Source organism: Cololabis saira, chromosome 22 (genome assembly GCF_033807715.1).
Source record: "Cololabis saira isolate AMF1-May2022 chromosome 22, fColSai1.1, whole genome shotgun sequence".
Lineage (NCBI taxonomy): Eukaryota > Metazoa > Chordata > Actinopteri > Beloniformes > Belonidae > Cololabis > Cololabis saira.
Genome location: NC_084608.1, coordinates 29,238,400 through 29,251,635, shown reverse-complemented (window position 1 = coordinate 29,251,635; position 13,236 = coordinate 29,238,400).

Sequence of the window (13,236 nt, the reverse complement as noted above, 5' to 3'; positions counted from 1 at the left end):
AGGCACTCATCTGTATGACTTGCATATTTCTACTTTAATGCTGGATAAATAAAGTCTCAATAAGGGAACGTCTCTCCATGGCTTTGTGGTTTCTATGTGGGAATATAATAGGCGGAAGATCTATCCACATTTTGAAATGAAAACCTTTCCTTTAAAGTGCTTTACTGTCCATTCAAACATGTAAATCCGCCCATTCTTCCCTGCCTTCAATCTGTCTTCAGAAAATTATAGACAATCTGAATTGCTGCAGAAACAAATACAGATTTACAACATAACCCCGTTGGAAAGGAGCATGTCACCTGTTTGGATAGATGAAGCTTGTTTTTTGCAGATGAAGCCTGAATGTGTGTGTAGCATTGATGCAGAGAACAAGCAGGGAGGATGCAGCATTTTCCTATAACAGCCGTCCCCCTACATTTTCGTCCTCACACCCACGACTCCCACTGCCTCAACACTATAGCCCAAAATATCTTGAACACAGAAAAATGAGAAGAAAAATGAGAACAAATGCCGGAAGGGTGTTGTCTTTCTTAAAAGATTTACGCACTTTGTGAGGTTTAAGAGCTGCAGGAGAGAGATTACCATTCATCACTAATTTGACAACATTCACAGCATCATCAGATCATTTCTTTTTAGATTAGATAAAAGAGCCAGTCACGGTTCATGATGGGGTTTGTGCCCTCAGGGAGGGGGCAGGAGGGGTCGGTCAGCTATCTCTCCGAGTTCTGTTGATGATTCGTTTGAAACGTGAACATTATGTGATGCCCCACAGAAATCTCTCAACCCAGCTCTCGGTCAAATGTGCAACTGCTTTGGGGGATGTGCTGTCGTAACAAATGAAATGCAAAAGAATTTGACCTCGTACTTTTGACATGCAGCAAATGCAGCGTGATATGAAGTCGTTGCGGGGAGATAAAGATGGGGCGGCGGGGGTTTGTTATGAGGCTGGTGCTGTGATGAGACAATTGACTGCAAATCTGAACGTCTGACTTGAATGACTCATTTTTAAACCCATTCAGACACAGAGTGAGAGGCTTGTGTTGTGTTGAAGATCTGAGGCAGTAATCACTTCAGACACCCAAAAAGTAATCCAAGTATCAGCAAAAGTGTTTTTCTTCATAATATTTCCCCTATAATAAGGTTTGAAATTGAAGACAAGGTTAGGAGTCATAGTCGCTGTATCCAAAATCACCCCATACTCGCTAGACCAGGGGTCGGCAACCCAAAATGTTGAAAGAGCCGTATTGGACCAAAAACACAAAAAACAAATATATCTGGAGCCGCAAAAAAAAAAAAGTTTTGTATGTATAAGCCTTAGAATGAAGGCAAATGGCGAAAGGCAAAATCAAAATGTTGAGAAAAAAGTCGAAATGTTGAGGAAATAGTCAGAATTTTGTGAAAATAGTCGAAATGTCGAGAAAAAAGTCGAAATGTCGAGATTAATGTTGAAGTACGATCTCGAGAAAAAAGTCGAAATGTTGAGCAAAAAGTCGAAATGTCGAGAAAAAAGTCAAAATTTTGAGAAAAAAGTCGAAATGTCGAGATTAAAAAGGAAAGGAAAAAGGAAGAAAAAAGAGAAAAAGAGAAAAAAAGGAAAAAAGAAAAAGGAAAAAGAAAAGAGAGACAAAGGAAAAAAAATGAAGAAAAAACAGAGAAGAAAAAGAAAAAAGAAGAAAATGAAAAAGAAAATTAAAAAAGAAGGAAAAAAAAGGTCAAACATTTTTGAAAAATTCTCCAGGAGCCACTAGGGCGGTGCTAAAGAGCCGCATGCGGCTCTGGAGCCGCGAGTTGCCGACCCCTGCGCTAGACACTGCAAGAATCCATCCATTAGCTCCACCGGCTCCACTTTAGGGTCACGTGTCTGCTGTCCCTGTCCCAGCTCTCTTCAGGCAAAAGGGCTACATACCAACCTTGTGATTTAGGGTCCCTATTTAATCTGACATGCAGGTTTTGTGCATGCATGCATGGCCCGAAAACACCCACTCAAGCACGGAGAGAGCATGCAAACTCCCCCCTGTCAGAATTCAAACCGCCAACCTCCAAACCGCTGTCCCTCTGCCCACATAAGCAGCGAGAACTGTTATGCTTGATGTTTTGTACTCACTGTATCCCACAATGTATCATGAAAAGTCGTCTATAACCGCTGGTTTCCATGTTGGCTGCTGATGGCTCACGTCGTCGCCCAACACGTACGGAGCGGGGGCAGGTGGGCGATTTCAGACATAACCATCATGGCTTCTTCCATAATCCTGCAGCTGTCTGTTAGACACATCTGGGTTTCTCATCCCTGAACTGCAAGTGTGCTGCATACTCAAGAACCAACACATGTATTGTACAGCTCTGAACTCATATATTATTATTAATAAACAAAATGCAAAGCCCCTTTAAATTCAGACCTTTGAATGGTCACTTTTTTTCCTCATAATTATACTTCTTTTTTTCAATTTTTATTATTTGGTTATCTGTTTATGCATTTTTATGCACTAGTTGCAACTAACATCATTGCGTCGCCATCAACAGGTTTTTTCATCATCTTCAAATTTCACTGCATGCGTTGACTTTGTGTTTGATCACTCTGGACTGAAGTGATCATTCTTTCTCTGAAAATAACCCCAGCAATTCAACCATTGTTCCTCCTGCATTGTATTTCCGAGCGATGCAGGTCTGTGAATGAAAACTGTTCCCTTTCAATATCCTGTGATCCGTCCCCCGAGGGGGAAAAGAGATTTCTGCTGTTTCAACTTCTGAATTCATCTCTGTGGTTCAAAGTCATAGCGTAGGAGTGCTACCTATTGTTAATCCATGCTGCTTTCCGACACCCTGCTTGAATGAAAGTATTGTTCAGGCTGTGTGCAGGTGCCATAACCAGCAGCGAGACAACAGCGGCAGCTTCCCACCCACGAGACTGCCAGCTGGCTTTCTGCTGAGCATGTGCACAAGCTGTTGGGACCGCTAACCGGGATGCTTTGTTTTGATCCGCTGTAAAACAAGATTGGATAACTAAAATATAAGCCCACGTTTGAAGTGCATTGCTTTGCTGCGAGCTCAATGGAGATGGTGGAAGCTTCAGTCCTGACGGATTCTGGACTTTATTTCATTTCATTTCATTTTATTCTTTATTTCATTCAAAAAATAAAACAAACAATTCAATACAAATACAAATACAAATGTTCATAAATTGTGAATGAAAAGGGAGCGGAAAGAAGAAGAATCTTAGGTAACACTTAATAATAACTACACACTATTAAGCATTAGTTAAGCATTAGTTAAGCATCAATAAATGCTTAATTGATCAGGAATTCATCATTAGTAAAGCATTATTCATACATTACTAAGCATTAATAAACACAGTTATAAACCTTACAACTATACACTATTAAGCATTAGTAAAATGCTTAATTGATCATGAATTTATCATTTGTATAGCTGGATTCTCATACTTTGTAAATGATAGGTTCACCATTTATAAATAAGTATTATATGTAAGTTAATGGTTCATAAGAAAATTTAGAATGTCTAAGTAAATTATATACGAACCATTTGTATGTAAAGTTTATAACTGTGTTTATTAATGCTTAGTAATGTATGAATAATGCTTTACTAATGATCAATTAAGCATTTACTGATGCTTAACTAATGCTTAACTAATGCTTAATAGTGTGTAGTTATTATAAAGTGTTACCATCTTATCTAATCTGCCCCTTTTTCCAAGAAATAAATTCACAAATAACATAAATTGAAAATTAAAAAAAACAACAACTAAGTAAATAAAAAACTAAAATAAAATAAAATTACCGCCGTCTATGGGTATGTCAATCAAACTTAACTAAAATATTTCATTATATTTACTTAACATACAGGCTTTAATTGTTCTTTTGAATGTAATGTTTGATTTGGATTCTTTGTTTTCTTTATTCAGATTGTTCCATAAACTGATTCCTTTCACAGAAACACAACGTTCCATCAATTTAGTCCTGAATCTTGATTTTTAAAAACTCTGTTTCTTTTAAGTTAGGTTGGTTAGTTATCTTAAGACCATTTTATACAATCAAATCTCTAAATAGGGAGGAAGGGTTAGTCTTTGAAAAAAGATAGGACAAAGCAAAACCACCCATTTGGAGAGGGGATGGTGAATGTGAGGGAAATAAATCAAACTTAAACATATTATTTTTCTCCCCAGTTGGTCAATCAGACGAAAGATAAACATAAGTGTAATCAGTTTAAGATGCTACTGAATAAATGTTCACACAGTAGACTAGTGCTAATTGAAAAATGTCCCGGAACTATACACTCAGTTAAGAAATAGACTATCCGGTCACGGCTGTTATGCCAGCTCAGCTGATCGTAGTTGATTGCCAGAGCCTCCGGTACCGGGGGTCATGTGATGCGAGAGCAGAAGCCTGAGAACAGGCCGTTAATCGAAAAATGTGTTAATGGAAGGACACAACAGATCCGGCTGTTGGTTGGCACGTGACTTATTTATCATAGTGTGTGCTAGGAATGGGTGATATTTTACCGTTCACGATGTATCGTTTTTGTGTAAAGCTGATTTATGGTTCTGCGTTAAATCGACGCACAACGTACGTGAAGGAAGGAAGGAAGGAAGGAAGGAAGGAAGGAAGGAAGGAAGGAAGGAAGGAAGGAAGGAAGGAAGGATGGAAGGAAGGAAGGAAGGAAGGAAGGAAGGAAGGAAGGAAGGAAGGAAGGAAGGAAGGAAGGAAGGAAGGAAGGAAGGAAGGGAGGAAGGAAGGAAGGAAGGAAGGAAGGAAGGAAGGAAGGAAGGATGGAAGGAAATGAGCCAGAAAGAAAGAAAGAAAGAAAGATATGAGCCTGAATGAAAGAAAGAAAGAAAGAAAGAAAGAAAGAAAGAAAGAAAGAAAGAAAGAAAGAAAGAAAGAAAGAAAGAAAGAAAGAAAGAAAGAAAGAAAGAAAGAAAGAAAGAAAGAAAGAAAGAAAGAAAGAAAGAAAGAAAGAAAGAAAGATTCCGGTTGATACGTGTTTGTGTAACAAACATGGCAGATCTGAGTCATTACAGTTTTGTAGTTACAGGTGTAACTCATTTAATTGGTTTTTATTAATTCAATTTAATTGGTGTAGTTTAGTAGCATTTAGTATCTTTTAGAGCAGTGTTTTGGCTCCAAAGACCGAATGTGGTGATAGATTTATAGTTACAAAGGTGGAGTTGAATTGGTATTTTTTTTATCGTCATTTTTATCGTTATCGGGATAAATGCCAGAAATTATCGTGATAATTTTTTTAGTCCATACCGCCCATCCCTAGTGTGTGCTAACTTTTTAGTGCTAACTCATCAAAATGACATGTGACATGAGGACAGCCGGCTTCAGCAGGATGATTATAATCTGTTGGGTGTTAATTCACAGCTCAGAAGTATAGTTTAATTAAAGCAGGTGATTAGAGCTAGATAAAATGTCATTTTAACTGATGAGGAACTTTACAATTCATAGCAAATCCTGCTGACCATGAGGTATAGGACAGGAACCATCTTAAAATATGCTTAGTGTGATTACTTTGAATGAGTGGTTGCAGAGTGAAGAGAAAATCTCTGGTGTGAAAGTAAAACCACAAGTTGTCCACGTTTGTTTTCCGGATCGGGATCCTGTTTGATCAGTACGATATAATTCTCCCTCTTCCACTTGTTTGCAGGGGCGGGGATATGATTATTCTATTACTTAATACATATAGAATAACTACAAATGCAAATCAGAACAACATGATCGATTTCACTAGTTATTATACACTGCAAAAACTCAAAATCTTAACAAGAATATTTGTCTTATTTCTAGTTAAAATGTCTAATTTTTAGTAAAAAAAAAATCTCTTTACATTTAAGACAAGACTCAAAAACAACCATTTTCACCTGTTTCAAGTAGATTTTCACTTAAAATAAGTGGAAAAATCTGCCAGTGGAACAAGATTTTTTTGCTTGTAATGAGAAGATAAATCTTGTCCCACTGGCAGATTTTTCAACTGATTTCAAGTGAAAATTTACTTGAAACAGATGAAAATTGTCAAATAACAAGTTATTTTTCTGGTGATGACTCTTGTTTTTAAGTGTAATGAGATTTTTTGACTAAAAATGAGACATTTTAACTAGAAATAAGACAAATATTCCTGCTAAGATTTTAAGTTTTTGCAGTGAGCGAGACTGCATTTGAAAAAGTTCCAATTTTCTTGACCACACAGATAAGCTACATAGCAGACTTCTGTGATGAGTATTTGCTGGACGTGTTGATTGATACTCTAGTTAAGTTCTGTGACTCGTAACCTTGCCATACCTTAGCTTCGACTGAATTGACGCCACTGCTTGTTTGTCATCAGCTTTTAGGAAGCAGTCTCCTCTGAACTGGCTTCAGCAACAGCAGCATCGCCTGGTCCATGTTGGTTAAAAAAAGGGGTATATTTATAGCCTGGCCAAACATCCTTATTCCTTTTCTTTTGGATATAAAAATGAGTCTGTATCCCTCTGAATTTGATGTTAATTTCATCTGATGAGAGTCTGCTGTCTCCAGCAGACAGAGAAGAGACTGGAGCGTGTGACGTATCTGGAGAGGGACACCAGCTCTCACCAGAACACATCCAAAACTGCAGTACTGCAGGAATGCTGCTTTTTCACAAAACAACATGTTGATTCAAGTGTTATCACATTGACTCTTGGGAGACTGTCATCATTATTTTTACACTAAAATCCCAACAAGCAGCTCGTTTTGCTCCTTCAGACTGGATTTGTATCACAAAAGAAGCAGCCGTGTGGGACGTGACTGAGAGTTAAATCACATGCGGCATCGCAGCTGGAGGTCTGTGTGTTGGAGGGAGGAGAGAGCAGAGCAGGCTCGTGCACGAGAGCCTGACTCCCAGCACGGGTGCGCGCTCACGCTGCGGAGCGGCTCCCCAACAAGAGCTGAGTCACGGTGGCGGAGCGCGACCCCGCGCCCCTCTCTGACACTGGGTTTATTATTTTATTTTTTTATTTCAACTTTATTTAACACAAAGCATGTACAGATCAAGGAAGGGTGAAAAAAGGTGTAAAATTAGGAAATAATTACAGCAACAATGGTGAAGATAACAGATTCACACAAGAAACAAAATACATTTTTACATTTATTCTTTATTTCATTCAAAAAAATAAAACAATTCAATACAAATACAAATGTTCTTAAATTGTGAATGAAAAGGGAGCAGAAAGAAGAAACATCTTATCTGATCTGCCCCTTTTTCCAAGAAATAACTTCACAAATAACATAAATTAAAAAAAAAAAAAAAACTAATTGAATGAAAAACTAAAATAAAATAAAATTACCGCCGTCTATGGGTATGTCAATCAAACTTAACTAACATATTTAATTATATTTCCTTAACATACAGGCTTTAATTGTTCTTTTGAATGTAATGTTTGATTTGGATTCTTTGTTTTTTTTTTATTCAGATTGTTCCATAAACTGATTCCTTTCACAGAAACACAAAGTTCCATCAATTTTGTCCTAAATCTTGTTTTTTTTTTTAAATCTCTGTTCCTTTTAAGTTCGGTTAGTTAGTTATCTTAAGACCATTTTATACAATCAAATCTCTAAATAGGGAGGAAGAGTTAGTCTTTGAAAAAAGATAGGACAAAGCAAAACTACCCATTGATGATTGATTGATTCAAAAAAACAAACAAAAGAAACAAAAAGCACAATGACAGCAAGGTACGATAAAATCAAAAGAGCAAGGACTGAGTTATGGATGAGTACTGGCAACCCTATTCATATTATCAATCTTTTTCATAGATTTAAAGTAGTTGGTAAAAAAATGTAAAAATATAGTAAAGGAGGGAGTATTTCCACTACACTTACAAGTGTGAATATGATATTTACCCCAAATAATCACCGGGTTGATAATGTTTGAATATGTAGGATCCAAGTTATCCATATAATCAGTACTCGAGTTGTAAAAATAAATCAGGGGGGATGGTGGATTTTATCATATGGGGACAGATAATTTGTGCTGATTACAAATAATATAATATATTAAATAATAGCACTGACCAAAACACCTGCAGAAATACTGCAGGAATGACATAGCAGCAGTTAAATGCAGCCTTCTGTAAGCTTTAAATATCCACTGGGCTTACATCAAATACATCAAAACACAACAATAAAAAACAGTTTTCTGAACTTATCAATATGACTCTGTCCTTCACAGGATAAGTAAAATGGATCACTGCAAAAACTCAAAATCTTAACAAGAATATTTATCTTATTTCTAGTTAAAATGTCTAATTTTAGTAAAAAAATCTCATTACACTTAAAACAAGACTCATCGCTGGAAAAAAACAACAATTTTCACCTGTTTCAAGTAGATTTTCACTTGAAATAAGTAGAAAAATCTGCATGTGGAACAAGATTGTATTGCTTGTAATGAGAAGATAAATCTTGTCCCATTGGCAGATTTCCCTACTTATTTCAAGTGAAGATTTACTTGAAACAGGTGAAAATTGTCAAATAAGTTATTTTTCTGGTGTTATTTTTCTGGTGATGACTCTAAATGTTGAAATAGCAGTAAAACCACATTCATTGATGAAATGACATAAGGGATGGAAAGGGGGGATGACTTTGGCCGTTTATATTTCAGGGGGGATTCCATCCCCCCTCATCCCCCCTCAACTCGAGTACTGCATATAACAGATAACATAACATTGTAAGTAAAAACAGGAATTTCATCCATTTTTAAAGATAAACAAATATTAATGTCAGACCAAAAGGACTTTGTAAAAGAGCAATTGAAAAAAAGATGTTCAATGATCTCAGCCTCAGAAGAACCAAATATGCAAGGATCCTCTGCCACTGTTGTTACCCCCAGTACCAGCCGGGGCTCGGTGCTGCCCCCTGGTGGCCAGGGGACGCGACCATGCCGCAGACCAGCAAACGCACGCTGGGATTTCACAAGAATGCGCGTCGGCCCCCGGGCGGCCCTCGGCCTGTTCGGATTCACTTTATGTCTAACGAGAGCTGTCATTCCTCAAGTTCATGGTGAAGAAATCCCTGAGAGTGTGTGTGCGTGTGTGTGAGAGACAGAGAGAGAGGGAGAGTGAGAGTGTGTGAGTGTGAAAGCTGTTTGGCCGGTTCCTCCACCTCAGTCTAACCTCATACTTTGCACACTGAGTAATATCTGACTATTATTTTTCCTTTGAATTATTCAGTACAGACTAACGCACTAATTTGCAAGCTCAGTGTCTCGCTCTCGCTCTCGCTCCCACACACACACACACACACACACACACACACACACACACACACACACACACACACACACACACACACACACACACACACACACACACACACACACACACACACACACACACACACACACACACACACACACACTGTGCAGGAACTGTCTGGCTCTGCATCCTGTTCTGCCAGCTGTTGCCATCCACCAATGCTTAGATAGATAGATAGATAGATAGATAGATAGATAGATAGATAGATAGATAGATAGATAGATAGATAGATAGATAGATAGATAGATAGATAGATAGATAGATGGATAGATGGATAGATGCATAGATAGTTAGATAGAGTGATAGATAGATATATTTTCACTGTGACTGTGTCCACATCCCCTCCTTCTCGCTGGGTGTGTGTCGTTCCTCTGCTTTGTCCTGCTGCAGACTTCACATAGCAGAGTTTCTGATTTCCTGGATGTGACTCACACCAACACACCTGCACACCCAGCCTCTCCACGATGCTCTTGTGTAAGACGCAGGTGGATAGTGGAGCCACAGAGGAGGGGAGACGGCACTGACACACGTCAGGGAAGAGAAACTCACGCTGGGATTTGTGAAAGACGGATGGAAGAGAATGCAGGAGTGATGGAGAGACATGAGTTGGGATGACAAGTCCTCCTCCGTGGGAGTCACAGGTTTAGACATTCAGACGCAAGCAAGAGAAAAGAATTACTCTGCTCATGATTTTAAGAAGCATCAGGTAAGTTATTTCAAACATTTTGTAAACATACTTAAAGTATAGAACTTCAAGAAACCTGAATTTATTCCTGAACAAGTGACCTTGCAGCAACAACATGAATGAAAAACGTAAATAAATCTAGATTGTGGGGATTGAAACGTAGGAATAACATCCGCTGAGCTTTCAAACATTCAGTAGTTCATTTTGCCTTGAGACTGGTAGAAATATAAATGCAAAATTTGAGAGTTATAAGTCAAAAATCACAATTTAAGAGGGTGACAAATATATCTGTCAATGTAAAAAGCAAGTTAGACGTTACATCGAAATGCTTGATTATTAGATTTGCACTTAGAGTGCCTCAGGTTAAATTCTGTCTGGGTTGGAGACCCATCTGGTTTGAGTCCAGATAAATACCAAATTATTGAGCGTATTTTTGTACAAAATTTAGTTTAGTTCTATTTTGTTTTGTCATAGATTTTTTGTTAAAACTTAATTAATGCTTTTTATTTCTACTATGTGATGTTTTAATTAATTAAGTTTCTGTAAAGCACTTTGAATCCCCTTGTTGTTGAATTGTCCTGAAGAAATAACCTTGCCTTGCCTTGCCTTGCCTTGCCTTGCCTTGCCTTGCCTTGCCTTGCCTTGCCTTGCCTTGCCTTGCCTTGCCTTGCCTTGCCTTATGCTACAAGTAAACCAATCTGATGGAACAATGGAACCACAAATATTCCCAATATCTTTAATTTATAATAAAATGAAGCTAGGTGTTGTAGGAGTGATACAGAAGCAAACGGCACCACGGTCGTACATGTTAGATATTACCATGAAACTTATTACCATCTGGAGTGGTGGGGGATTAACTATCAAAAGAAATATTTGTTTCTTTTTTTTAAGTATTGTTTCTTCTAAAACTTGTTTCTGTAAATGAAGCTACATGCTAAGCTAGGCTAGTAGATTCAAGTTCACAAGGAAATAATTTGGTGTTAAATTGGCTTTTACCCGTCACAGGAACATAGATAACAACAGTCAAAAAAAGGAGAATTAATCATTATTTATTGAAGGAGAATTAATTCATTAATTTAAATTTATTTCACATTTAATCACATAAATAAATCCAGTATATTTATATTTATTTAGAGCTAGATTAGTTAGCTCATAGCATGCTAATGTTAAAAAATTGTTTCCCATCTGTCCTAAAATTTAGTTTTATTCTTTTTTTTTCTTTTTTTTTCGGCGTGCAACGAAGTTAAGGGTAAATTGGGATATCAACTATAACAAGCTAAAGATTAAAAAAAATAAAACAAGATAAAATGGTAAAACTTTAGCCGCATCTACCAACTAAACACACTTAATAGGAAATTAATAATAGTTAGATTTTTTTTATATGTTAAATCTTAAAAAATACATGTAATCCAGCATAAGCAGATACTGATTTATTAATAATTATCTACCAAGCTGGGTTAGTTAAGGTGTGGTTCGCTGACTTTTGCTCATCCTTCTAACCCTTTTTCATCTGTTTTTTTAAATGTCGTTTTATTTGTTTGTGCATGTGGAATCTTGAAATCTGTGCCGCTGACGAATCAATGTCTTTACATTAAATAACACAGGAACAATCAAGCGTATCGACTTCAGTCAAGCCTCGCATTCACAAACTTTGATATCCGATTACAGGCTTGTTTTATTCATGTGATGTAGTTCCCTTGTTTTTTTAATGGTTTTAACTCAGAGACATCTAACGGGCAGATTGTGGTCTTAAACTCTTTCACTGCAACATGTTTTTTTCTTATCTATTCGTCTCTTTTAGTAAGTACTGCTTCAGTAATATTTACACAATCTTACCTTACCTTGAAAGATAAAACAAAGATGAATTTAGAGTAAAATAGAGTGTTAAATTAATGTTTTCTTATGTTTAACTTGGTGTTGCATTGGTGGAAACTTCGCTCCGTCATCGTGTGTGAAAGGAGGCACTTTGGCAGCCATAAGTCTCAGTCGTGCAACAATAACTTGTCTTTTCATAAGGTGTGAATGTGCAGCGACGTAACTCAACCCAGTGTGTCCACCCCTCCCTGCCTGGCAGTCAAGTCCGCCATGCAAACAAAGCCCATGATATTACTCAGTCGTTTTAGTTTACATGCAGGCTTTCTGTGTTGTCCAGTGGCTGTTACTGTGAGACTTTGTGAGCATATCCGGTAACAGAGATTGCACGAAAGAAGAAGAATTTTTCCCCAGACAAACAAGGCTGCAGAGCCAGCAGTTTTAGTTATGAAAAACCGCTTGGAATTCAGTTTCATTATTGTCTGTTGCATGACTGAGTGCCAAACCGGGGACAAGTAAACTGAAGGTATTGTGTGTGCTCATGTTTTTAGGAGGATGTGTGGCCTTCATTCTGAAGGAACGTGCAGGTGGAAACCTCATTTTCCTCCATTCGTCTGGTTTCTGCTGCTGGCCGCTGCTCCCCTCACAGGTGAATGGTCATTTTGCTAATTTCATTACACTTGAATACATCTTTAATTAAAAAGGTCACATAAGCCAGGTTTTCATCAGTGTGTTATACAACTCTTTTTGCATAAAAAGAAGTTTCCATGACTGGGTTTGTAATCCTGGCTTTTCTTTGTTTAATTGTTTAATTACGTCATGTCACAAGTTGCATTATACATGATTTCACTGGTTGCTGATTTCTATCCGTGACGGCATTAAGTTGCACACAAGCTCACAGGCAGACAAAAGCCCATGAAATCTGTTAATTCACTGACAAAAAACAAACTGAAGGTGCTACTGAGGCAGATAATAAAAGAAAAATAATTTTAAAAAAAACAAGAAGACAGAAAGAAAACAGGTCTTAAAGCAGACATATTACGAAGAAACAAAACTTCTTCTGTGCCTGAAATGATTTATTTGGATTTTTCAATTATCTGAAAACCCAAATATCTAAAGATACTATGTGTGTTTAGGGTTCTCTAGGTCTGAAACATGTCATTCGGTGAACCATTCAGATTTTCAGGGCTCTGTGACATCACAGAACCAGATCAGAGTAGTTTGTCCTCCTCATCTTTATATTTATCCAACATGACATCATGCTGCATTTATTGCGCCTCTGACGTGGGTAGCACAAAGCTATGACATTCATCTCAAAAGAGAGGAATGGAGCCATACTTGAGCAGTTGACTCCACCCACTAAAATAAACCCGCCCCTAGGAAGAAAGCAGAACAAACAAGGTTGAAAAGGGACGTTTTGTACTACAAACCGGATTCAGTTGAAGTTGGGAAATTGTGT